Raw genomic sequence first — 25613 nt, forward strand, 5'->3', positions numbered from 1 at the left:
CACTAGTAAGTGCATCTGCCATTAATTTCCACATACTGAGGTATTGTTTTCCTACAATCTGTTCAGTGTTAAGGGATAATGCTTTTTTTTCTTAGTTTCTATTACCAGTCTGAATTTACTGAAGTAGAGAATAAACAACTGTTTTCAATCAGCAGTCAGTGTGATGTTTTAGAAGAAAGCAGCATAATCTCAGCATGGTCCAGCCGGCAAGTATGTGAAATCATTTCATATTTGTTATCGATCACTCTAGAGAAAACAACAACATAATGTCACTGCTTATATTATCTATTCAAACCATTGTGGCTACACATATTTATATGATGGCAACATTCCCAATAACAACAACAATTATAGTGTCTGTACTGGAATTAGTTTAATACAGCAGGTACACCTGCTGTATTAAACTTGACTTATTGACTTATTAGCATAATACCACCACTCTATGCATGCTGCAGTAATGCTATGGCTTTCATGTAAATATTAAGTAACTACATGGCTAGATGGTGTAGAACAACTATCATGTATGGAGAAGAAAGAGGTCCAGCCCAGTCACCACCAGCTGGTAAAGACTCTGCGTTACTGTGGCAACACAGATTCCTGCATGTTCGTGTGTTCGTACATTTTCACGAGTGCTCTGAGCTCCATGACAGGGTGCTGATTTGTGAAAACATACATTTTTAATTTAAATGCTTGCTAACAGAATCGCTGTTTGTAAGGGCACCCTGACTCAACTGTACTTTAGGGAGCGGGTCATGTACCAAGAGTTTTTACTTTTTAAAAAAAAAAAAAAAAATTACTGTTACTGTGACATAACTGTCCTATTATTTTTCCTATTATTTTTCTGAATCACTTGAACAGACATAATAAAAACAGCAGTTTTCTGAGATTTATGTTTTGAGACTAAAAAAAGATAACTTCAGAAATATATACTAAAGTATGCTATCATAAATGTGTGTGTTTATATAAATAGATATGAGCTGTGCATGATTTCCTCTCTAAAGCTTGACATTTCCAATAATGTGGCAGAAGACTTCTTCTTCTTGACAGGCCTCGAAAATAGGTTCAACTCATAGACCCCGTTCAGACTATGGAAAGTCTATCCAGCTAGAGCTTGATCAAATCTGGACTGCCAGATATATTCAGTCTTATATTTTCAAACCCGGCTATTGCACACACGCCTTTGCTGTCTTCCAAACTGCTAGGTGTTGCATCGTAAAATTCAGACCATGGTCAGACAGGGTGTGAGCATGCATTGTTTGCTTTATGAACCTGGTATGGTCGCTAGCCGCATTTGCGTTCAGACCTTAGCCAGATTTCAGTAAATCAAAAATAATTTGTGCTGTTCAGATTGAGAGAAAATCAATCCGGTTCCAGACTGATTACACAAGTGTGAACTGGGTCATAGTGCAAGTTGTATAGTTACTCATTCACTAAGGAGTACTCTGCTTTCATCATGTTGAGATGTGTACTAAAGAACAAGATGCTTGTTCTTTACAATACCTAATTTCACATTAGAGAGAAAACAAAATCAATACAGAATGTTGTGTTTTTCACAAATGCTGTTAGCACTGCTGAACAGCTGAAGGTAATGCTGTTAGACAGTGAGGTACATTCCATGATCAGAGAAAAAAATAGAAATTACTTATTTAACGCCATTGCTCTAAAAAGAAAGAAAGAAAAACAAGTTTAAAAAAACTGTCTTGTGGAGTCAATTATTTTCTCTTTTACTGAAAAATGCTTACCTCTGCCAGGAATTTTACAAGTGTATTGACCTATTCTCAAGGGCTACACTACAGACTCAATGCAATCAAGCACAAAAGCAGGCCTACAAACATTTCAAACCACAAAGGCCTGTTTAAACAGAGCCATACACAACCAACCTGCCCCAGCAACTCTACCCCCACACCATACTTCATCCCACAAAAAGAAAAAAAAGGGGGGAAGAGAACTGGGTTAGGTTTTCTACTGGCCTCAGTGGGGTTCTGTAGCCATCAGCTCCTGGTTTCCCTTAGTTACGCACAACAGCAGCTGCGAAGCTCGGAGGTAATAAAACCTGAAACAATTTAGCGGCTTTTATTGTTCTTCTGTGGCTTTCACAACAGCTAACCTGTCCTCTCAGGATCTGGCAGAGACAATCCCACTAGGGCAGCAATGAAAGAGGATCTCATTTACCTAAAAGCACTTATAAATTTTTAATTTGCTTTAACAAGTAAATTAACAAGTCCCTCATTTGGGAAGTTTTATGGCTGCTTGCCACTGAGGGAGAACCATGAAAGTTTTATAGATAATCCACTACCTCGACTCTGTTGCTGATAATAAATTGTCTATTTCCTGCAGCACTGTGAAATCCCCTCAGTTTCTACTGACTAGACTTTGAATATCTCCGTTATGCTACCTTCAGAGGTCTATATAATGGGGCTTTTAATGTGCTGGGGAGTTTCATGACCTAAAGAATTTCTGTCGACTTTATAAAGTCGCATTGCTATAGCCTTAGGTTACACCACTGCCAAACATTAGACCACATTAAGCATTGCTAATTACATCCCTACCAGCCACAGCCCCATCAGCCTCACAGTGAGCCCATCTAGTAACACCCCCTTCGGCTGGTCGACATGAGCAGTTGGAAACTGCTGGGTCTGTTTAAGTCACAGTTGGCTTTATCAGACTAGACTGTTATGTGAAAAAAAGGGGCTGTGGGTTCGTCAGGGCCTGTCTACGTCATCCCTCTGACAGTGGCTGTGTGTGTGTGAGCCCACCAGCGTGGCCTGGCTCTGACCCTGTGCTTGGCTCTGAGGCCCAGCTGCTTTAACTGCCATAGACAGGAGCCCCGCCTGGCCCTCTCGTCACCTATAACCCTTTCTGCCACCCTCGCTCACAGCCTGTCACTGAGCATCAGCGCTTGGCTTCCATTGCCCCAGATTTGTTTACTGTTAGCGCTGTGTGTGCAAAGAGGTCACAGGCATACAGTGTGATAATAACCCCTAATACCTCTTTCTATCTTTGTAGTTGGAGCATGAATGCCACACGCTCTATCATCACTGACATAAATAACATGGTAAAAATCCTTGGCAGGTTTATCCTACAGCCTGCTGTTTGCCTGTCGTCGAGATGTCACTCACAGTCACCCTGAGCAGTTAGCAAGGTGTGTAACTACGGAGAATCTGTATGTCCTTTCAATCCTCCAGCATCACTGATCTCTGGCGACCTTGTCAGACAACGTTTTTTTAGCAGGGGACAGATCAACAATGCTGAATGCAGCCACTTGAACCAATCTCAGACTTTTCCAGCCTCTGTGCTGGAATGTGAATCTAAAGCAAAGATATGAAGCCACTGAGGACTAGTCGTATCGGCCGGAGGCTGAGAGCATCCTGAGAAGGGCAGCAGTGGGAAATGAAAGCTCATATAGAAGGTTGGGGTGGGGTGGAGGGGGTGGGGGTGAGAGCACCGTCTTGATCTCATCAGTCATGCTAAGGACTCCATTTCCTCCACCGCAGGCTAGAGGCTACTAGAGCTTGAGGCTGCATTTATATATTGCCATAAATCTCTGATCTATGACGACATTACAGACAAATCAATATGCTTTTAACATCCATCCTCTGTCCTGCGTCGCAATCACCCTTCTCACAAATGGTCATATAATGTTGTAGTCTGGTGGATTGAGTTATGGGGACAATTCCCAGATTTAATAATGAACTGAGTAGGTGGAATGTGTGGTGGTGGTGATGAGGTGGAGGAGAGAATATAAGAGCGGTGGGAGACCTCTACTCTCTCAGATCATATTGGAACATCTTGTTATAGTAGCCCAGCGTGGCAATAAAATAACCATCCTGCCCACTTTACGCACCTTCAATTCCCTCAGCTCTAACATTCCCCATGTACAGCAGACAGAAAGCAGACCAGGAGATGGATTCACTCCCAGAATGCAATGGAAAACTGAGAAGTGTCTGGATGATGCTGCCTATCAAAGAAGTTTGCATGCAATAAATACACAGATTCCCAGTACTTCAATATGCTGTATGGTTTGGTCACTTCACTACAGGCTTCCAACTAAGTCACAACCAGTGTGCCAAATCACAGCCCCCTGAGCTGGGCAGCCTCAATAAAGAGTGGTATGGAAAAAAGACAGCAGAGAAACAGCCCTCTCCTATCGGCTTGCCGGGGCTATCATTTCTCTTTTTTATTGCCATTTATTTTCCTCTAGGAATTCACTGCCAGTATATTGGCAGGCCTTCCAGTAGATGGAGGCAATGAAATTTAGAGCAGACACTTAACACTGGGTCAAGCCTTGTGTGAGGCTCATGTGTGGTGGTAATATGATAGACAAATGCTTCTAGTTTAGAGAAAGAGGATTTTTTTATGTTACAGGAATAGCAGCAGAGTGCTCGTTGTAACACGTTTCTACAAAAAAAAAAAAAAAAAACAGCAGAATGACCGAAGCATTTCACAGAGAGGGAGAAGAAGCGATGATTTGGAATAAAGCAGACCACTGTACCCTTGTTGTGGGTAAAAGAGACAACCTATATAGGTCAAAGCTGTGTCATTATGCTAAAGCCTGAGGCGTGGCAGAACTACAGGCTGGAAAGTAATGCAGTAAATAAAGCTATTTGGGATTAATTAAATGACATTCCGCTCAAATCCTCTCAAGCCATTCAATAAACAGATGATATAAATTCATTTAAATTCATCAACTCTAAAGCAACGGAGGCAAATGACTGGATTTTACATACATCAGTTCCCATTGCTGCAGAGGGTGCAGACTGCACTGACACCACAGTATTTTATTGCTGAGAAAGAATTATATAATTCAGGATGTTTTAAAACACAAGGCCTACTCTGCCAGCTGGTTGCATGCAGTGATTACTAGCTAACTATATGTAATATACCAGTGAATGTTAATATTAAGATCTGGGGGTCATGACCTCATCTGTAGAAAGGTGGGTTATATAGCTACTGTGAACAGGCATGCTGAGGCTTGCATGCTAGTGTTAACCGACAGCAATGATGTGTGTCTCACCTTACCTGCATTTAGCTCCATCTGTGCTGCTACTAGGGAACGAGTGGGGCTGTAAAATCTGATGGCAGGATATACATTTCCTATTTGGCTGACCCAGGGTGCCTGCCTGAGGCCAGCACTGTTATCACTAATCCCTGCTGTAAACATCCTCGTTTAGACACCTTCCTGAAATTCACATCTGTCGTTATCAAGTCATAAAATGAGACAGTGATATGGTCCCACTATATTAATAGCAACCTGAGTTTGCCTGGCTTGAGAGGAGTCTGCTAAACATCTGCTCTGACCGCTAACAGACTGGTAATGGGAGACAGCAAAAAGCCAAGGGCAACACAAAATACAGCAAACAACATGATTGTAATTGAAATAATCAGGGTTTTAGTTTTCTCAAATGTATTGCACAACATGCCACACTTTTCTGATGCAAGATGGCACGCAAGTCATGATGATGGCAGAATATTGGCCATTAACATTATAGTGGCACCACATTGACCGTTTACCTGATTTCCTTTACCTGATTTCCTTTCATCTGACTGGCTTAAGGGTTAGGGTTTTAGTGTGTGTGTGCCTATCCATATATATTTCCAAAAAAAAAAATGTGTTGCCATATTATTTTCTTTAAATTTCAAACAAAAAGGAAACATATTTTCTTTGTCTGATGATACAGCTACACTGTGAAAATAAAAGAAGTCAAATATGTTCCATAACTATGGTTTAGGCCTGCAGAGCCCTGAGAATAGCTACCTGCCATGAAAGACCTAACAGCATCCAGCAATGACTACGCTGCTTGTAGAAATAGCTTCCCCTCATGTGTGTAAGGCAACTTACAACACACAGGGGACCTGTTACATTTTAGCCTAGTTCCACATCACTTGGCTTAAAGAGAGACTATTTAGGTGGTTTGATGGTGCTATTTACGTTGAGAATTACAGTGAAATCCAAATCCTGTCTTCCCCCCTTTTCTGACAAGTTGTGTTTTCAGAAGCTATCAGCGGTTTTGGCAGGGCAAAAGAATTACTCCATGACCCTCTTAGCAAGACATGCCCTTACTCTGTTTGTGTTTTGGTCTGGGCTTCCTCTAGCGAGTAATGGACTTCCTTCAACCCATAAATCACACTTGTACTCTGCTTTTGATTTTTTTTTTACTCCCTTCTTTTCTACACCATGCTTTGTTTAGTGTACCACATCTTCGTTCATGTAAAGCTATTTTCTGACACAAAAAGCTGCCAGACAATGGTGGCCTTCTTCTCCTGCACTTAAAAAGGCACTTTTACAGACTAAGGGCCACAAATGTCAACCACAGGAAGGCTATTATGAGAGTAAAATTACTTCCTTACTGTTATCAATCCACTCTCTGGACCCAGCAAATGGTTAAAAGCCACCATGAAATAGAGCACAGTTAGAGTTTTCTCCTGGGTGCCAGCCAGGGCTGCTAACCTTGCTATTAAAGGCCCCGACAAGCTTTGTCAATGCAATCTGCTGAATGCCTTGAGTGACACACGATCGATATTCTCCACTCTCCCGGGTCATCACCAGTGACAGAGGCCTAAGTAATAATACAGCTCTAGCTGCCTCTCTAACTTAAATGCTTCCACTGCCACAATATTTCTTTTTTTTGTCTTGGGGCTTGTGGGCTAAATTTTCTCCGCTGATCGAAAGAGGAAGATATGGAAGCTGGGGGGGAGCAGGAGAAGGTGGAGGTGTGTTAGGCAGCAGTGTGATGAGGAATTGCTATGTGTCTGGACTGATGCTGGTGAGGGTAGTGAGTGTGGCAGGCTGAGGTGGGGGGAGAGGGAGAGAGGAGGCACAGAGGGAGGGGGCTCTGATAAATCGAAAACGACTGGCTGCCGAGTTGTAATCTGCCAGCGTCGAGCCCCCTGTAGCAACAAGCCAAATGAAAAAGCACGCTGACAGGCCGGAGAGATGGAGGGCCTGCGGTAGAGATTGCGGTGGCGCAAGGGGAGGGGGACAGAGAGGAAGCAGAGCATGGGGGAGGAAGAAGAAGGCAGCGCGGGGAGGAATTAAGGGGGGAGATGTCTACTGCATGGAGGTGTCAGGGTGAGAAAAGTGGTGAGAAAATGGTATGTGGGGTTGTAGGCAGTAAATAATAATAGTGTGTGTATCTCCACATACACTCACAAACTATGACCAGATGAAAACATAAGATCCAATTACAATTTCTAATAAGGTCTGATGTAAACATGAACAGTTGGCAGCGTTGTGCCACCCATCAAGAGCTGTCAATTAGCACTGCACTGAAAATGTGTTATAAATGTTTGTATGACTAGGCCTGCGTGTGTGTACAGACGGCCTGTAAATCTCGTATATGTTATCATATGCTATCTTCACGTTTTGCATGAGCACCATCCAAAAGGTATGTGCGCGTGCACACACACAAAAAAAGCAGCTGTAGTGTCCTTCACAAGCAGGTGAATCAAGCTCCAACATCAAAATCCAACACAAGAGCTCCACCTACTGCAAGTGCCTCCTCTGTGCCCCTTTCCTCTGTTGTTCAGGCAGCCAAGTGAGCTCTGGGAAAACACCGGCAGAAGACAGCTCTCTGTGTACAGCGAGCAGTTTATTTCTACCCATACCATTAAATTCCAAAGCAACCTTTCTCATTGAACATTACTGTCAGATGGAAAGGAAGCCAATCCAGACAGGTCTAATAAGGCTGCAGCGGGCTGGCCTTGTCTGGCGGCCTGATACAATGTCAGCTGCAATGAGAGCTAAGCACTAAGCCTGTTTTCCCCTCCGAAGTATTAAGTGTGTAAGCCTGATGCCTGTTAAGCAGGGTCTTGCAGGAGCAGGGCCTTAGAGAAGGAGTCTGCCTCACTGTCTGCCTGCCTAACAGGCCTACTGGCCTGAATACACAACAGCACTCCCTTGCAAAAATGCAAGGTCAATTCGGGAGCAGCGGTGAGCCCAAGACAAGAGGACCAGCATCGTAATTGTGAACTCAATAAAGCTCATGTGATAAACAATGTAAGATGGTGCTGACAGATCCCACCCACCAGGACCACAGAGAACCCGGAGCAAACAATCTGTCTGCACAGCCATCCATAACCTACACAGAGCTTACACATTTACATCAGATGAGCTGCATATATTTAGAAATCACCAGTGGCACAGCATGGGGCCTGATGAATCCACAAACAGCAGGAAATAGCATCACTGTATTTTCAGCAGAATTATCTGCAGCTCTTTGTCTGTTTATCCATCGCTGCTTTTTCCCCCTCTGCCTTACCACGGTAGCAGACATGCCCAGCAAGGCAACGGGGGCCTTGAATCTGCAAAGGCTGCATCCCTCCTCCCTGTTTCATTTGCAGACCTGTGGCTCACAGTCGGACTGTCTCAGAGAAAAGCCATCTCCCTCACAGCATGGCTGCTGTTTCAGGGCAGCGACGATCTACTGCATGCACCCCGACTTCCTGCGCTCCCACAGCGCTATTCAGGAAATCATGGTTGATACTGAGCCGTTTGTCCTCTTTTGTGCAAAACCCCCGACGTACCGTAGCAGAAAGGAATACAAAAAATGGAAATACAGCTTTCTCCTGCCCCCCAGGAAAACACTGAAAATTATTTCTGTAACCCTCAGTGTGGAAATGTTGGTGAATAGCACACAAAAAATTGAATAAAACACAATTTAAAAGGCAGGCTCTGCAGGAGTGGGAGTCTGCCTGTGGCTTTCTGAGTTTGCTGGAGAAAATTGCGTTCTCAGCCTGAGGTTTATCACTCCAAACTTGAGGCATTTACTGGAACAAAACTGGTGCAATCATTTCAAATAGGCCGGCATGAGATGACTTTATATAAACAGTAAAAGAATCGACTGAGGTCTAATCAAAAAAATTCTGAAAGAACTAATGTGGCATTTCTTTAACCTTCCGCTGTGACAGCTTTTTGTGTCAAGCGCCTTTGAACTACATAGGCTGTCTGCAAGAGCACCGCATAAACAAGTCAGGAAAAGGGATCATACAGTCATCACTGCCTTTTTTTGGTTCCGCTGTTTGTGGCAAAGGTATTCAAGAAGCACACTCAGTTATCCTGCCAAAGGACATAAGAAAGCCACAGAGGCAGCTTTCACATAATTACGGCTAATGAGTGATAAAAAAGGAGAACCTGACCCTGTCCATCATGCTTACTGATAAAAGCTGATTGCTGTTTTGAAATAGATGTGAGAAGGAGTATTTCACTGATAAGAAAGTGGAATTTATTTTGGGTCATGTTTGGGTAATGATTTTCAGGCTTACTCATGAGCAGTCCTGCTTTACTGTAGGCTGACCTGCCTCCATCATAAGTGATGTAACCCGGAAAGCTAATCCACATTTTCTGAGATAAGCTTCACACAGAGGAAGACTAAACATTGAACCATGACCCAAAACGTAACTCTTTAAAATCTGTGACAGTGGGAACACAATGGTGATCTACTTTCTGCTGAGCACAACCTAAAACTCAGCTCTCTGAAGAAGTGTGCTGTAATGAATTATTTCTCATTATGCACCTCAGATGTCTTTCAAAAACAGTTTTGTGTAAAAATATAAATTTTAGAGAGACATTACAATATTAGCAGTCTTATTTATGTCAACAAAACTGCAGCTTTTGCTTATGTCTACAAACAACTGCACCTTCAGTGAAATCAGTCCCAGACATCTGCAGTGTAAAGGTACTTGTACTATAAATTATGGAGAAGCTCAGTGGATGCAAAAGAAAGCTACATACAGCTTATTTCCATTCCAAAAAAAAGGAAAAAAAGAAAAAAGTGAAAAACATGCAAAGCTGGGTGCAATCTTAAAAGCAACAGGAAGCGTTGGGGGTTTGGGTGAGAAAGGCTTTTACTTTCCTGCAGTCTCACAGGAGAGCATAATGTGAGCCAAAGAACAAGGTTAAAACAAGCATCCACTGCACTTAAAAGCACACTTTCAACTATGCTTTTTATCAAAACTTTTTTTTCTTGATAACTCTTCATTTAAAACTGTCTGTATAAACTATATTTCATGAAAAGACACACACAAGTTTTTGTAGGCCAGGACGACGTGAGTGCAAATTGCTAATGTCGAATTTCCCTCGAGCCGTCTTTTAAGCACACGGGTAAATAATTCAGCACATCCTGAACAAAGACTGAATCTGAGAGAGAGAGCTGAGGTTCTCCAGTGTATGCTACACTTTCTTTCCCAGTCCCACATGAAGGAACAATCAGTCGGGCACTGCTATCTGTGTTCGTGACTAAGATTTTATTCTGCTTTATTTTGTGCTTTAACAGTTGATTTTCAACTGCTGCTGCTGCCTCAGTCAGAGACAGAGAGCTGCAGAACACCAGCCTGTCACCCTCCTGTTGACCTGTGGGTGGTGCTACATGACAACACATCATGAGGAGGAGGCGAGGAGGGTGGAGGACAGCAGAAATGACTGGAAAACAGCACAGCTGTGGTAAAACTATTTAATATTATGCAAGTGTAAGTATAGGTAAGTAGAGTAGGGGATAAGAGAATGTTGTGTTAAAGAGTTATATGATAAAGTACACTTAAGATGAACATCATGACTCTCTTCTGACCAAACATGTGACACCTTCCAAAATCAGATATAGTATGAAGATGTGTTCTTTGGTATACAGTGTGGCATGCTGAATCAGGCTGAGCTGCATTGGGGGTCATTTACAGTACATACCATGCCTAGAAGAATGCATGCATGAGACATTAGTCTCTCATACATCTCAGGGAGAAGAAAAATATTTAAACAAAAGCAGAAGGAAATTAAAAGACTGAAAATGTATTAAAAATAAATACTAAAAATTACTAAATGTGCCTTACAATGTATTTTTTTCTCTAAATGTAAGATTTGACTTTTATAGACGATTAACCTCTGCCACATGGTGTGGCCACTTTAGCTTCTGGCAAAGACAAAGTACATCAAGGGCGTCACAGATCATCACATGCAAATCAAATGTTAAACCCTCCACATCCTGTTTGCAGAGGAAAATATTCACTTTGCATCATAGCCAATTTCTGTGCATTCTCCTTCCCATTCCTAAACCTTGCTGATGACACATACAATGTATGCCTCTGTATGCACTCTGTGGTTTCACAAGTTTTCCCAATGCTGAAGAATGAGGAGCTTTTCTGGACTTAAACAGAATGATGCAGCACTGCGCTGCAAACACAGAACAGAGGAGAGGTGGTTGGAGTAGATGTGTGGGGTGGTAGGGGCTGCCCCTGCTTGTAGCCTCTGGCCAGACTGGGAATCAGTTCAAAGATTCCCTATATAACTCTGATTAAAAATACACAATGGATCTTTTTAACTTTCATGGCTAATAATTGATGAACACAAAGGCCCTCTTGAATTTTCCATGTGAAAGGGGAGCTGACATTGGAAAGGTTCACTGAATCTGAGCTTGTAGCCCTTCCTCCCTATTCCCTCCCTCTCTGCATCTTCTGCTCTCGATCTCCTTGTGGCTGCGGGCTAATTGCAGTGATTTTAAATGATTGTTATTAAAAACAGACAACCGGCAGAGCTTTGTGAGCTGAATTCCCTTGAGGAGAGGCCCCATCACACTGGGAGCGCCTGCGCATCCTAATGACTGCAATCAGGGTCTGCAAGAGCGAGGACCCCTTTGTTTTCTCCAACGATATGGAGAAGGAGAAGAGATGTGCACACAACAATGCACTCCAAAACTCTTCAGGATGAATAAACGTAAAGAGAACGACAACAGCAGCAGAGGTGCTCTCCTTAACGGCACTTACTGCAACAGTGCACACACAACTGAAGAGCTATTCAAAGAAACAGCCAGACAATCATAAGATGGCAGCAACTTATTCAGCACACAAATATACCATGCTTTATTTACATTTTAGGTATTAAGCTGGGTGTCAAGAGGCTTCGTTAGACAAACGAGAAGTTTATATTCCAATACATCAAATGCACATAGCAACATAGTGAGTATGTGCAAAAGTGCAAAGGTCAAAATAACACTGACCTAACAGACAGAATAGACCAGTCCACATGTGTTTAATATTTTGAACACTTAGGTTAACATTTAAAATTTCTGCAAACCTCCTGCTAAGCCCCAAACCAGCTGGTAGTGCCAGAAGATTGATCATACTTTTCAACCTGATGGTCAATAAATGCATCATCACAGTAACTAAAGCATGACAGAAAGGAAAACACTGAAAAATGCTTGTATAGACAGTTAAAGAGGAGCTATGATCATTGGCACTAGTGTTGTATCAGCACTTCAGGGAGCTGCTTAAAATGGAAACATCATAAGTGCAAAGTTTAAATAAACACTTTTAATGATACCACTGCTGCTGAAATTGTATTGATGGAGTTGTGGTTCATTTTCCTTTCAGTGTGACAAGAGTTCATTCAAAAAGAATTTCATTTAATGCTTCCTGCTAACAACACACACAGGCTTGTGCACACAAAAAGCTAACAGTGTGAGTCCACAGTAAGTACGAGAGATTTAACAGTGTGATTAATTAAATTGTGACTAAATCAATTCTAATTATCCAGCAGGGTCGGTTCTGATGCACGCCACCATGCAGCACAATGACCAACCACACCAGCAGTTATCTGATGCAATTAGAACACACAAATTACACACACACAGCAATCAACACCTAATAATAATAATAAGACACACAGAGCTCACTTTCACTCAGGTTAAACACCAGCAGCTAGGGGTAGCTGGTGATCAATATCAGGGATATCTGCAGAGTCTGGCTTATGGTAATAAAGGCAGCCAGAAACACATGAAAAAACATAAACAAATTCAATAAAAGGGCAGTGCTGCTGCAGATACTGCAGTTTGTGTAAATAAGAGAACTATACAGGTTTGATCAGTCACAGAAGTGAGAAGTCTGATGGGAAAGCTTTGCTTTGACATGATCAATTAGCAACCCAGCTGGCAAGTAAAATGAGAACCTATTAGTGTTTTAAGTTAGACAGGCGCAGCCTTTCAGAATTCCTCTGTACCACCATTAGGTCCCCTTCCTGTCATTGATGTCTTTTTTTGCATACCATGTAGTAATTTACCCTTTCACTGATCAGAGAGCTGGATGGCTGAATGGAAAGAAGACAGCAACTGAGGGCATGTGACCATGATGCCATGACTGAGAGGATAAATACAGAAAGCAGGTACATGTTTGCCTGCATTTACAACCAACACTCTATTTCAGCAAACCGATCTGGATCAGACTACTGGACAACAGCAAGAACTGTCAGCCTCTGTCAGACACTCAAACCCTTCAGCAGCCGGTGTGAAAACTCAGGGAATGTTGTTTGTTGTCCAATGCTCCATCGCTTTTCTGTAGCAGCACAGGGGCCTGAGCAGCCAGTGGATTTTACTGCGTGGCTGAATGCAAATCAGCTCACACAAACACATATGCACAGACAAAAAAAAACACACACCACATAGGACCTGTGGGCAGACGGCCCTCCACAACACTGTAGCCTCCTCCCTGACCATGCATAATGCATGAGAACATGTAAATACATTATTCCGTGCATGCATTAATGATCATGGAGAAACTCGCACCCTAAGCACCAGGGCAATTAATAAAAGATGGCGCACAGATAAAGGCCCATACCTCCCCGTCTCCAAAACCCCCAGCCCACCCCCCCTTTCACCACTTGATCCGCTAAGACACATTTCATGCCAATTCTTAACCTTGTTTTATTTCTGTGCTGCTTGGGGGTGTGGTGCAGCTGGAGTACAGCTGAATAATGAATGGAGGCTATCAGAATGCCCGACTACTGTAGACAAAGTCTGCTCCACACAAGACACAGCAAAGGATTCACACATTTATGCACGCACACATGCACACAACTGCTGTGGTCCTTATCGGATGCTCTAGGGAGGAAATGAGCGGTTAACTGGTCTCTGGGGAGCTGTGAAATGAGGGCTTCATAGCCTGGAGATGGTGCATAAAACATCAACACACAAATACCTTCATCTCGCAAAACACAAACAGAGCAAACAGAAATATTTCACTGGATGCTGCTTGCTACTAGACGCTTAAATCCTGATGACCTGCTACAGTGAAAACACGAGATGGGCATCTTCTCGCCTATCATTTTTATGCAAGTAAAACAAAAACTTGAGCACACTAGCCAAACAATTTATATTTACTTAGCACTTTGAAACATGCTAAAAAAAGTTTTGCACGTTTGATTATTAAGTAGTGGTGCCTACTGTGACAAAAATAATGCAAATTTGAATAAATAAATAAATCTAGCTCCCCTCTGCACACTTTTCCACAAACATTGCAGCAACATGCTAATTTTAACTTTTTACAGGAAAATGTAACCACAGATAATAGCCTTTTAAATACCACTGTTACGCACCTTAGCATCCTTTAAACATCCTCGCTCAGTGTGAGATTATATAGCAGCCACAAGTCTGCTGTTTTTGTTTTGAACTTTACCTCACCTAATCTCCTTTGCCCTCAGGACATGCAGTGATGTAGCTCAGTGAGTATACAGCACTGGCATTTGCTCTTACCCTAACACACTTTACAAAAGCCTCTGCTTATATGTCAAATTTGATTTCTAACTGTGTATGCTGAAGAGAAGCAGGAAGAGGCAGATGGTTGGGGGAAAGTGCAAGCGAAAGCTCTGCCTTGTCTATTCTTTGTTCCACAGAGTATGAGCTGGCCATGCTGGCAGCTTGTCAATCTAACCGACCGGAGGGACAAGATCTGGAGATGACAGCTCTTTCTCTCTCTCTCTCTCTGTTTGTCTCTTATATACCTCCCTCTCTGTATTGCTCTGTCATTCTATCACTTGTGTGCAACCACAAGCTGACCTTTCACCGCCACCATGCTTCCCCTGTCTGTCAAGCACAAAATAAGGAGGAGAGAAAGGGGAAAACTGTCCTCCTCCTCTCAGCTAACATTTCTATTTCTTCCATGTGCTGATTTCAAGTGACAGTAATCACTGTTTATTAGTTCACTTTGCCCTTGTCGTGTCCAAGAGCAACAGCTACATATTAGCGTGATTAGACAATTAGGGCCATTACTGTATTACACTGGCCAATGTCACACATCACACTGGAGAGAGAGAAAAACACTTGTGCTTTCCCTCCATTACAGGCATTTCCACAGCTCTAAGCTGGCAGAAAATGGGCTTAATGATTGCAGCTAGTGTGCACCACTGCTCTATTTAGAAACAGACTGCATTTTCTGTTCAAATTAACAGTGCAGGGGGATAAAGGCACAAAGGGGAATAGACTGTGCTAAGTAGGGAGAGAAGAAGACCTGATGTAACGAGGCTTACGCAGCTACACTAATTAACACAAGGCCCCGTGCTCATTTCCTAAAAATTTACTTAACATGACTCACACCGCTTCATTTATCTGAGCAAATGAGCGTGGAGATGTGTATCTACTTGAGCTGCAGCAGGTCAATTACTAAAGCTAAATAATTCACAGAATGTAATATTTAGGTCCAACAAAAACCTTATTCTAACAGAGAAACACTGAATAAATGCTCCCATAATTAGCATAATTAAAGCACATCATGTACTAATTATTGCATGATCATTTAAATAGAAATAGTTTAATTCTGCGTTTGCCTACACATGCGAGATGAGACAGTCTCAGCTCTTGTTGAGCACAACAGATATGCAAATGAACAAATTAAGGAGTAAAGCAGCAGACTGAAGAACTAATGGGAGAAGAGAAGAGAAGAGAAGAGAAGAGAAGAGAAGAGAAGAGAAGAGAAGAGAAGAGAAGAGAAGAGAAGAGAAGAGAAGAGAAGAGAAGAGAAGAGAAGAGAAGAGAAGAGAAGAGAAGAGAAGAGAAGAGAAGAGAAGAGCCAGCATCTGGAGACTGCGAGACATCACAGCACTCTGATGGTCAACCTCTTCTCTTGCAGGAGGGGAAAAAGGGAGGGAAATCTGTTTCCTGTCATCTTCCATCTTGTCAGTCTTTGTTCAGACATCTTGCATCTCTTCCACCAGCTGTTTGCTGCCTGTGCTGACAGATGGCTGCTTCTCTTTGATATGCACTCTCCTCTGGCCCACTCTGCCTCACACCCACCACCTCACAGGGTAAAAGTTTTTTGGGGAAAATAAATCAGGCGAGGTATGGAGTACAGTGAGTTTTAGCTAGTGAGCTAGCTGGTAACACTGTTAGCCTATTTTAAAATACAATGATATATACTAAGCAGCCGTTTCCCCAGTGCTCTGACAGGAAATAATGATCTAGACATCATGCATGTCAATATGGGAAGGGGTCCATGTGTGTCTCTGCTCCACAGTGCCGGCCAAGTCAGACATATTCTAAGCCAAGTCTCACTTGGGGAGGCTGCTAAAAAAAACAACAACAACAAAAAAAACAAACATAGGATTGTTTCCTTGGACCATGCCAGCACAGACTGGTGTTGCCAAACAGTTACACAAGTTTAAATTCAGACAAAAACAATTGTTGGGCTTAGCTTTCCAGCAGCCTGCAGCATGTGATCCATCCTTCCATAAATCTGTGACATTCCCATAGCTCACATTGCCAGGCTGCCTCTCTATGTATGTGTGTGTCTGTGTGAAGTGACCCTGCCTAGCATGGATGCGTGTGCATGAGACAACAGAAGGCTCTTTGAGCCAGGCTACCAGGGTCTGCCCATGTAGCTCAGGCAGCTCAACTATGGGAACCATCTCTGTGCCCAGTCATCCAGCAGGTTGAAACCAGAGATGCTCATGAGCGGGCAGCAGACGGCAGGCAGGACCTAGCATTCCAGTGGGAATTTAACTGGGGCTAATGAGCTCTGGGAGGACTCCTTTGAGGAGAAAACCAGGCACACATTCACCGTACAGCCCAGCACAGCACACACCTTACCTCAGTGCCCGAGTCTCAACACACTTCTGCAAGCAGGTAAAGAAGGTTGCACATTTATACACAACTGTCAGGCTGAAAGTCCAAAAACAGGCTTGGGGAAGACGGACAGTTTTGAAAGATGTGTTTAACTTTTACATAAACAGATATAATAAACATCAGGTAATTTTGAATTATCAAAATAAATCCTTCCTCAAAGTTAATTAGAAAGATCTTTGAGTTATTTGATAACAAACTGTAGAGGAAAACAAATAAAACCTGACTATAGCCACTGAATATATAAACTTGCCTAAATGGCAGTTAAATAACTGTGTTAACCTGAGGGACTGCAAACAGTTAAGAAAAGTGAAATAAATGTCTGCACCACCCACAGTGTCTGTACAGTATGAATGCTAGCATCATGAATGCACACAGACCCTGTTTTCCTTCCTTGAGGTTATGTATAAGAAATGGAGATAAAAGGCGACAGGCAAACACATACAGCTTGTGTGGGTGAAAGTTGTCTTTCCAGTTGGCTAAGCATCCAGTCATTCGCTCCATCCATCTGTCAGGCATGTCCCCAGTGGCTACACTAAGGGCTCATGCTCTCTCCTAGTCTCTCTCTGGCCTGCAATTGTTCAGTGATCCAGACACTGGTCAGCCACTCCTTCTCTCCATTCTGTTTTCCACTGAGGAGGCTGGAGACCACAGAGGCAGCCACTGCCTTGTTACAGCCCACTCACCATGTTTACATCCAGCAAATTAACACAAACATGGCAGGGGGATATGAGATCCTGCCCGGAGCCTGAACCCAGCAGCTACTGCCACTTATACTGTGCGCACACACACGCACACAGGGCCTGTGCAGAGCCTGTGACCATACTTCTACAGGATGGCCTAGTTCAAGTCAGACCTTGCATGTCTGTGGATCTCACCTTTAATAAAGACCCAAATAAAATCTGTCCTTCCACCAAGTGAAGATCTGAGTTTAGATATTTAAGACCTGCCCTCAAAGCCTCTGTACTGTTTAACCCATACTTCAGTTGTTGCTAACACTTGTCCACTGGAGGCTTCGCATAAAGCACAACACACAACACCCTACAAAACCACTTAGCTCTTCCCGAGCAAACAGATCTAACAGAGTGAAAATCTGACTAGTCAAGCTACTTTACTCCCTCTAAGCTTCTGTTGTCTGCTCTGTGGTGAAAGCTTTTGTCTGACAGATGTTTACAGGGGATGGGCGATGTTTCCTCACTGCGTGCTGGCTGGGAAAACATCTGGAGTTTGCAGGGATTTAGCAGTAATCCCTTTGGCAAGCTGCAAAGCTCTCACTTAGAATTTCAATGCGTCTGTAATGTAAGAAAGCGCTTCCGGAAATAAAATAAATAATTAAAAAATATAACTGACAGTTCTGCTTTGTGACAAGCAATGCAGAGGTTGAAAGTTCTGTAAGCTTCTTACAGGTCTAGCTTTTAAGCATAAATAAATTAAACTGGCTTGGCTAAAATGGCTCCAATATACTGTGATTAAAGACCTCCAAGTTTAAGTGGGCAAGGGAGAGGGGAACGTCTTTTTTACTTCATTCAGGAGGAATTTTCTAAAACAGGACACAAGCTGCAGTCTTGGAATACACCGTGGAACGTGGATTCTAATCTGCTAGCATTTCCCTGAGCAGAATGGCTCTTAGAAATGTATAGAATTAGTCTAAACCTTCTGCCTCAGTGTTAGAGTGTGAGATAGGTGGGATTTTAATATCATGTGTTTCTTATGTGTCATAATTTACTATGGAAACATCTGAGACTGTAATAAGCCTCTCAATGTTTTTTCCACACAGTCATTATTGTCACCCAGTATTTAATAATCCAGCACACAAAATACAATCCACTCCGTTTTGACATGCTAACAAACGGTTATGAGTTATGTTATGTTGATGACTAGAGGCCTTAAAAATAAAGCCAACATGGAAATGCCCAAACCTAAAGTTCCTCACATTGGTACTGAAGCAGCGAGTCAGACCCTGCTGACCCCTTTCTTCAAAATGTACTGATTGTCACCTGCCAGGTTTTGAAATCATTAGGTAGAGTCCAGGCCAAGACAGCGGTGGCCACCACAGCCGCTTTTTTGAAACCTGATTTCACTGAGGGATCATCTAACTTTATATACAGTATGCAGAAAGTGGGGAGGCAGGTTGTATTTACTGAAGTAGCAGACATAAGCCAATGTAAAATAAGTCGCACTTTGTTTGAAAATTGGAACAAAATAACAGGGTCCTTGTGTGTGTACAAGTTTGTACAAAACACTGAGTGACAAAATATGATCCAAAATCAATATAATTTGCAGATAAATATTTGGATCTGTGTAGAACATTGTGTGTATATAAGCCAAGAATCTACTGAACACATCAGTGCGCCGCATGCCTGCTCACATAAAACACTCCGAAAAATAAACAAACAAAATAAGCCACAGAAATGTTACCAGCCAGCTACCAAATGGAAGCTCGGCAACAAATGTCTTCTGAAGCATGGTGGACCTACAGTCTCCATTTGTCTTGGCTGTAAGGTTTATCAGAGACAAAACATTTTCCGACCAGTGGATAAAAAAAGCAATCAGTCACATTTATTGAAGTACTCTATTAAGGAAAGTTGTAACATTTTTTTTGTTCTGTTTTCCAAAGTTCAAGAGGAAAATTGAAATGATAACTGTCAACATGCTGATGTTTACTGCGTTTACCTTTCAGCCAATCCATCCATTTAGTGTAGCAATAAGTGACGACATTCTAGAGGCATTCGAAGGAAAATCAAAGGACCACCAAAAGCATCTTTGTGGGATTATTACTTTTGATTATTGATTAGTGAAAGTGAGAAAAAAAATATGAAGAAAGAAAGCATCAGGAAAGGAAAGACATCAGGTTCCAACTCTTTGCCTTTGCTATTTAGGAGCCCATTTCCGGTGTGGTGTGCACCAAAATCATTAGTCCGTCAGGTTGTCTAGGAGTTCACAGCAACATTAATCTCATTTTACAGTTTTAATTGCAACAGCTGTGTCACTCTGAAGCAAAGTGGAGGACAGGCAGCCAACAACTATAAAGCGCACATCATGTGCAGATTGATGTTGTTATCTTTGCTGCTGTATATATTTTCTTCTCTCAGTTCTCATAAAAGCCACATGGCTTAAAATGTCTGAGTGCACCCATATGACCATGGCAGGGGCCAGATTTAACCCACCAATCACAGTCCACTCAGTGTGTGTTATATTGAATTAGTCCAGTGTGAGTCAGGTCACTGTGTGCCCCCTGTGGGTCTGTGGCCCACTGGAGGTCCAGGCATTTGCTTTGCGCACAAAGAGCTGTGAACAGACACGCAGCGCAGAACTGTTGTGTTCTTTTTCCACCTGGAGAAATGTAACCCACCTCCAGCCTCCAACCAGTCTCCACCACCCTCCCTCTCACTTGAGGACATGAGCCCACACACAGGGGTAGCAATTACCCTTTCCCCAGATTTGGATGACCTTGTGTTCTTGACCCAGAAGCTACGATGCTTTGTGCCCTTGTCACCCTGTCTCTTCAGAGAGCAAAGGAGGTGGTGGGAGGGGGACAAGCACTCTGTCAAAAATGGCAGTGCTTGTTTAAGGTCAGTTCCTATTCGCATGCTGCTGAAAGCCTGCCTGTCAATCATGCGTAATCACAGAGGCTGGCTGCTACTGAGGCAAGATAGCTGGGAGCAGAAAAAAGCAGGCGACTGCATAAGCCCTTCTATTCCATCAACACTCAGCGCTGACACACACATCCTATTCTTGTGTATACCTTTTTTAAAATAGGGAATAGTAATGTACAAGAGAACACAGCTCACCTGGAGAGCGGATCGGAGCAGCTACACAGAATTTGTCTGGACATAGTGTCTAAAGATGCTGCAACTGATCCAAGCAGTGACAATGAGGGAAAAAGTCTTGTAAAACCCGCTCAGCCATTCTCCCTTTCTGAACTCCTTCCTTACAGAGAGCAGTGAAATACAAGAAACAAACTGTTTACATTTCAATTTCCTACTTTTTTCCTGGTTCAAATTTGAAGGGTCCCCACCCAATTTAGAACAGCTATCCACTTTGAATGGGCACCTTTTTCTACAAGCTCCTCTGCAGACAGCACTACATGAATGATCTACATATATTAATCATTTGTATACTCACATCTCTTTGCCTATGAATATTGTCAGTTAGCAGGTTTTATATAACACAGTGCCTCCTACACAAACAAGGGTGCATAAGAGTGTTTTATGTGTTTCTCCTTTTAAGAACAAATGTGCTTAACTATAAAAGATACAAGTTTGTACAACTAAGAAGCCATATTAAGAAATAAAATATTATTTGTTTGTGCAGCGAAATTGTTAAAACAGACTTGGTTATGAAAAATAAAAAAGGACGGCCATCTTATGTCTTTAAATGCTTAAGACTGCTCAAGTACAAAATGGCAGACCAGATGGAAACAGAGCACCTCAGGCACCAACAGATGTTCCCATGAGGCCACTTGGCACACTCTCACCCACCATAATGAGCCTGACTAGGCAAAGGCAGACCAACACCGTGCTATTCTAAATTTTTCTAACACCAAATTAATCTAAGTGTGACAAGTTCAGAGTAAACCCCAATGAACAGAGCACGACTTGGCTATGCTTTGAGTAATGAGATAGCTTTATCGATCCTACAGGACGGACACCCGACGCTAAGTGGAGAACTTGATCAGCGTAAGGGCTCACCACCAAAACCCACTGGTCATGACACAAAGAGAGACAAGGCATGAACTTAACAGGAGAGCAGCTGACTGACGCAGTGGTTTCTGCTGGCGAACGTCTGGCTGACTGACTGCCTCGCTGGCTAAATTACTGGTCTAACTGACTGAAGGTAATTGTAACTGTAGATGTTTTCATTAGCAATGCAGCAAGCATTTGGAGAAAGTGGCTGGCCCAAAGCTTAGCTTTCACAGTGTAATGCCATCCATACAAAGAGGACCAACATTAGGTGTGTGTGTGTGTGTCCCTTCACATTGGATCTAATGTCCAGAGCATCACTAACGGCATTAAAACTTCATCACTGTGCTATATCACAAGACAGGGTCACACATTCACACTGGAGAAAATACAATATTGCTACAACATGAAAGCTAAAGGAATTTGAAGTAATGTGTTTTCTTCCGTATTATTTTCAAACCTCGTTTGTTTAAACTATAGTATCAATACATAAAGCAGAACATATCATAAACTGTCACACATGCGGTGAACACACAAATCTGTACATCTTTAAAAACAAGAACAATAAACATTTTCACAGCTTAATGCTTAAAACATATTTACAGTAAAATGCTCTAACTGTGTTCAAGCAAGCACAGCACTCCCATAAACATACCATACTGTGAAACAAATGGCATTAGACACAACCTGTTTGCAGTGTATTAGGCTGCCTCTCAATGAAACACTGTATTTACCAGAAAAGCACTGTCAGCAGCCAGAAGCCAATATTCCCATGGGCTGAACTGCACAGAAAACATTAGTATTTAACCTCCACATTACCACAGGCCTACAGACATAAATTCTATTATACATTTAAAAATGGCCATGGAGCAAAGTAAAATAGAGTCTGGAAAGAGTATCCATGCACAACTGAATAATTCAGCATTTTCATGGACAATCAACAGCACATGGTCAGATATTTGCCATGACAGAAGAGGAATCAGGCAAGGAAAACATATGGACTTACCTTCTCGTTGTATTTGAACTTGACATAAAACCAACTGGACTTGATCATCCTTCTCTCCTCTGTTCTTGACTGATTCGATGTGTGTGGGAAGGTCTAAGTCTTCTCCAAAGACTGATGCTGAATGTGCGGTACAGTGACACTAAAACCTTTCAGCTACTTTATCCGTCTGGTCTTTGTTCAGGTTCTTTCTCGTGCTGCCTCTGACTTCAAGCCTCTACGCCTGCTACCGTTTCTTTCACTCCCTCGTCTTCGTGGTGTAATATGGTGTGTGCTGCGTGTGTGTGTGCTCTTCAGATGGGCTTCAGCTGTGTTCAGCAGTGGTGGCAGATGCCAGCAAAGGAGAAGCAAAAGGATGTTTCCCCTCTGAGTGGGCAAACTCTAGAAGCTTCAACCTTCACCACCGCCTGCTCCCTCTATTCTTCTAACTTCCTTTTTTCGTTCTATCCAACAGTCTTCCTTTCTCTGACTTGCTGTTTTTTTTAATCTTTCCTCCTTTGTAGCCCTTTGCTCACTCAATGTCTCCCCCCAGTGCTTCCTACTGCTCTCTTTTATGCACCGGTAAGCTCTTTCAGTCTGACCTCGTTTAACCCCCTTCTGTATCTATTTCAATCTTGCGTTTCTCTGGCCTCTGTAAAGTAACACTGTCTGCTTTATTATTTCTACAGACAGCAGCCACTGATGTTGGTCTGACCCTAAAGGCGCAGCATTCCCACAAGCCAAATACACTCTGACGGCTGAACAAATGTGCCTCTGAAATGTTATGTCAAATACAGTTATGCTGAGATCAGAATGGGCACAGCTCAACTGTGCATGATAACTATCAAATAGTTACAAGTATTGCATAACGGATTATGGTTAGTGTGCTCTCTGTTATTCCTGTTTCAAAGACTGACAACAGCTGGGTTATTTCCCTGCAATTCATCGTCTGGGTGCTTTGTGGTGCTTTGTTGTGATGAATTTAAGTCACTCTCTATAATAAATTAGAATAACTAGAATAAAAATATAGAAATGTTTTCTTTATTTCTTCTCACATAAAGCCTTCTACCTGCATTAATACAATGTCATGCTTTGGGACAGTTAATAACTGCAGAGATATGAGGTTAGTGTAGGTCAGTAAACAAAGCCATACACAGAGCATCAGCAGGGGGCAGTTCACTGACGTTAAGAAGTCAACCTCTAAAAAGCCAGTTGAAGGCTTGAGGACTAAAAAGGCCACAGTGGAGACCGAGACTGGGCCACCCAGGCAATGTTTACATTCTGCCACTCCTCTCGGCACACACATCTCAGATCCCATACACACAATGCTTCTGTGTATATAATCATGTCACCTTTGACGACGGCTTGAGCTGTCTGCCAACTAGAATGGACTCCTGTATCCCGCAGGGTTTAGCCAAATTTGGCAAATCCAGAGTTAAACTGAGGCAACCCTTCTATCAGAGGACAACAGCAGGTTATAAACAAAAGCAATCAGACTCAGTAGTGTCACTGTGTTATGCCATCCATGGAAACATAATCTCTCTTGGCCAGACCTTTGCCTAAAGCTTGTCCTAGCACAGAAGAAAAAAGGTCTAGCAACCGTCTATCCGTCTACCACTGGACAGGAAAGACTTGCTTTCATCTCACTGTTTCTCTCTCTTTTGGAAAGAAACTGAGTGATAGCTCTAAAATGATGTTTTAAAATGCTTTGCTGATGACGCACACTACATACTGTGCATATTAAGCGTCACACGACATGGAAACAAACCTAGTGGCATGAAAATCTGGAAGGCAGAGATGCTGGTAAATAACAACAGGTAAAGTCATAACTGCAACTACTCTTACCGTTGATGGCTTGTTAGTAGTACTTTATTAAGAATAGAAATCACCACTTTATGAATAGTGAATAGTGGTGACAGCTTGCTGTGCAGTTATTGTTAAAATGCCTTACATGTACTACACACCATCAAAGGATTAAAGGCAACTCCTGCTTGACGAAAGAACTGATTTTTGGTCCAAACACAAAGACAGTGAAAAGGTAAAGAACAGAGAGATGTTCTTATTTTCTGATCTGCAGCCCACCAGATGAACATTATGTGCCGACTATTTTTGTTGTCACTACCCAGGAGTCTTTCTTCTACATCATAGCAAGATTTCAGTTTGGATTCTCTTTTTAGAGGCCAGCAGTCAAGACTTATCAGGTGGACTTATCTACACTGGTGGGTCTAATCAAAAGAAAAACAAACAGCAGGTTTCCTAGACTTGGGGTTGCTAGGGGCTGGGTGTGTATTTTTTGGAGGACTGCTGCATAACGTTTGCTTCACTCCTGTTTTCTCCTTCTTATTCTTCTTTCTCTCTCATCTTATCACTTTCCACTCTCTTCATGTCACCCACAGGAAGCCTGTAGTGCTGTAATGCTAAGTGACAGCCTGCCTGCCTGCTCACTTCCCACACACATGCCTACGCTTGGCCACGTCCCCCATGGCCATTACTGTGCCCGGATAACAGAGTTTCAAGAGCTCGGAGGGACAAAATCCAAAAAAAAAAAAAAAAAGAGAAGTTTACGGTATCAGTCCACCGCCTGGTGTGCATTTACACACAAAATGGAGAGAAGACATCAGTGTGCTGGTTACAAGAACTTCTGCTCACACACACTACTGCTTGCAATTATAAGGTTATCTTATGGTCCATTTGAATCTCCAGTTATACAAACATGGCGTGCATAGAGATCATATGAAATCTATTAACTTCAGGGCAAACATAGAGGAATAATGTGAGGTTACAGAGAACTGTTTTGCATGGAATTATGTGCTTTAGATTTTGGACAAGTATCTAATACAGCATTGTGCCTCAAAGGTGGCTATGGTTTCATGATATGTCTCCTTTTGAGTCCTCCCTTGTTAAATATGTCCTTCCCACAGTGCCGAACAGAGAAGCTGCTTTGGAGGCCTGGGGAGGCCCTGGAGCTGCCTGTCAGCACAGACACATTCCCACTAGAGGCAGTGTTTCTCCTGGGGGGAGAAACAGATGAAAGCTCGAGCATGTGTGCTTCGTGTGGACATGTCTAAGTCTGCACTCTTG

At 42.6% G+C, this 25613-nt stretch overlaps 1 protein-coding gene across 11 annotated transcripts in view; it reads right to left on the reverse strand.

The window, feature by feature from the left end:
* auts2a (activator of transcription and developmental regulator AUTS2 a) overlaps nt 1-25613 on the reverse strand; it is a 241271-nt gene that overhangs the window by 144370 nt on the left and 71288 nt on the right. The window lies entirely within an intron of this gene.

This window comes from Parambassis ranga, chromosome 14, assembly GCF_900634625.1.
Source record: "Parambassis ranga chromosome 14, fParRan2.1, whole genome shotgun sequence".
Taxonomy (NCBI): domain Eukaryota; kingdom Metazoa; phylum Chordata; class Actinopteri; family Ambassidae; genus Parambassis; species Parambassis ranga.